Consider the following 3059-nt stretch of genomic DNA (forward strand, 5'->3'; position numbering starts at 1 on the left):
ACATAGTATAGTAAGGCATAAAAAGTCATGAAAAAGTCATAGTATAGTAAGGTATAAAAAGTCATAGTATAGTAAGGCATAAAAAGTCATAAAAAAGTCATAGTATAGTAAGGTATAAAAAGTCATAAAAACGACATAGTATAGTAAGGCATAAACAGTCATGAAAAAGTCATAGTATAGTAAGGCATAAAAAGTCATAAAAAAGTCATAGTATAGTAAGGCATAAAAAGTCATAAAAATGACATAGTATAGGAGGGCAGAAAAAGTCATAGTATATTAAGTCATAAAAAGTCATAAAAACAACATAGTGTAGTAAGGCATAAAAAGTCATAAAAAAGTCATAGTGTAGTAAGGCATACAAACTTATAGTATAGTAAGGCATAAAAAGTCATAAAATTGACATAGTATAAGTAAGGCATAAAAAGTCATAAAAAGTCATATTATAGTTAGGCATAAAAAGTCATATTATAGTAAGGCATAAAAAGTCATATTATAGTAAGGCATAAAAAGTCATATTATAGTAAGGCATAACAAGTCATAGTATAGTAAGTCATAAAACGTCATAGTATAGTAAGGCATAAAACGTCATAGTATAATAAGGTATAAAACGTCATAGTATAGTAAGGCATAAAACATCATAGTATAATAAGGTATAAAACGTCATTTAAGGTAAACACAAGAAACTTGTGCTACAGAAAATGGACCAGACTCAGTGAATAGCTCCCTAAGCTTAACATCCTAAGTCCTATGATAACTATTAATTCAGCTATACAGACTAATGAGCAGTGATAACTAACATGTCTTTGGGGTCATCAGGTGGGAACCTCCTTTCACCAGTGTTTCATCTAGTTGGTCCCACGACACCTCCAGGAGGCTAGACAGTGATCACTGGCGTCCCAGAGTCACTCCCCTAATGCCAGTCATCACTGCTCCTCACACCAGGACTATTTTCTCCTTTATCTTGCCTATGCTACCACAAACAACATCATCAACTCGGACAAAACACGCTAGCAGATCCAGCAAACAAACTCCCCTAACCAGTTGGAGAAAGTGGCGGCCATTTTGAATGAGGGAAGTAGAGTCAGGGAGAGATGCCTTTTTGGGCTAGCTCTCCCCCGCCGGATTAGGCATAAAACATCGTAGTATAGTAAGGCATAAAACGTCGTAGTATATCAAGGCATAAAACTTCATATTACAGTAAAGCATAAAACGTCATAGTATAGTAAGTCATAAAAAGTCATAGTATAGTAAGGCATAAAACATCGTAGTATAGTAAGGCATAAAACATCGTAGTATAGTAAGGCATAAAAAGTAATCTTATAGTAAGGCATAAAACGCCACAAAAAGTCGTAGTATAGAAGGTATAAATAGTCATTACATGTATATAACTTTGACTTTATAAAACAAGTGATGTTTGATTATATATACTGTATGTGTAGGACACTGATGTATTTAGGACACTTCTGGATGTCCTGGTTAGATTGATTAATCTAATGATTGTTTGGAGTCTCACAGATGGAGAATGATCTCAGGAGCCCTGACAAAGAACGAGTTACTTCTAAGAGGCCCTGCGGTCCTGAAGATGTCCAGATCTCCAACATCAGCTTGTCACGCACATGGGAGAGCAAACGACCACACAAGCAGTGAATTTCCAAATTAGCCATTTGGAAATCCAGGGAGAACCTTGTGAGGGGTCAAGGGTCAGAGGACGTGGCTCTGATGCTGACTGGGCTGCTGGCAGCTCGGCTCAGGGTGGAGTTTGAGTTTTACAGACTGACAAAAAAGTCAGAGGTGTTTGTATATGTCTGGGGAGTGCAGGATGTGCTCAGTGAGACAGAAATCATTGGTTCCGAATTTTTGAATCTTTACTTATTTATTTATTTTCCTTTCTTTTGTTATTTTTATTTGTCTAGTTTTTGGTAGTTCCTTTTTAGCATGACTTTTTCTTTGTTGTAATTTTGATAACAGCAAAACTTGTGTTAATGGAATTCACTAGAAATAAAGGTCAGTTTTAAAAATAAAAAAAAAATCTCTCTCTCTTGGCCTCACTCAGTTCTGTTGTTGCTGCTGCAGCGTCTCCTGCTGCCACCAGAGGTCACTGCTGCACCTGAGACCTGGAGCCCAGTCAGCAGGAGGCACACAGTTGAGACAGAGACAGGTGAGCGACACCTGGATACGCAGGACTAAAACCAGGACCATGACCTGAACCTGATCAGGTCTCATCAGGACTCTGGACCTGATCTGATGGAGGACTGTGACCTGGGTGAAACCTTCAGGTGAGACACACTGATGAAGGAGAGTTATTCAGGTTCTGTATCAGCTGTTTAATTCTAAAATATCATCAGTTTACATGTGATTATTGATTATCATTTTTTGTACAGTCGTTTACATGAGAAACATCAGAGGTGACAGGAAGTAAAATACATGAAGAAGAAGCTGCAGAGGGACGATTCACAGTGTCTGTAACAACTAATCATTGTTGATCATCATCAGTCTGATCATCAGCCTCCACTGACGAGTCATTAACAGACACATTGATTAACCACAGCTCAGTTGTTATTCTTCCTGATCTGATTGTACAGAAGAAGTATTCATTCATATTTAATATATACATATATTTGAATATTATATATTAGAGTAGCTTTAAGTTTCCAGTTATTTTGACCAGAGAAACTTTATAGTTCACAGGTTGGTTCCCAGTCTGATAAATAAATAAATCAATCAATAAATATAGACTCTTCTAATGTCAAAGTTTTTCTCTCTGAAAAATGTCATTAATCTCCATGAAACATCTTTTTTAAAAGCTGTGGAGCCGCTCGTTAACACGAGTGAATCTTCACTTTAAACCTGAAGCTTCTTCTGCACCAAGTGAAACATGAAGAAATTCATCAAGTCAAACTTTAAAGAGTGTGTGTGTGTGTGTGTGTGTGTGTGTGTGTGTGTGTGTGTGTGTGAGTGTGTGTGTGTGTGTGTGTGTGTGTGTGTGTGTGTGTGTGCCTGTCTGTGTGTGTGTCTGTGTCTGTGTGTGTAAGTGTGTGTCTGTGTGTGTGTCTGTCTGT

The sequence above is a fragment of the Seriola dumerili genome, unplaced genomic scaffold (genome assembly GCF_002260705.1).
Source record: "Seriola dumerili isolate Sdu_G_001 unplaced genomic scaffold, Sdu_1.0 BDQW01000850.1, whole genome shotgun sequence".
Classification (NCBI taxonomy): Eukaryota; Metazoa; Chordata; class Actinopteri; order Carangiformes; family Carangidae; genus Seriola; species Seriola dumerili.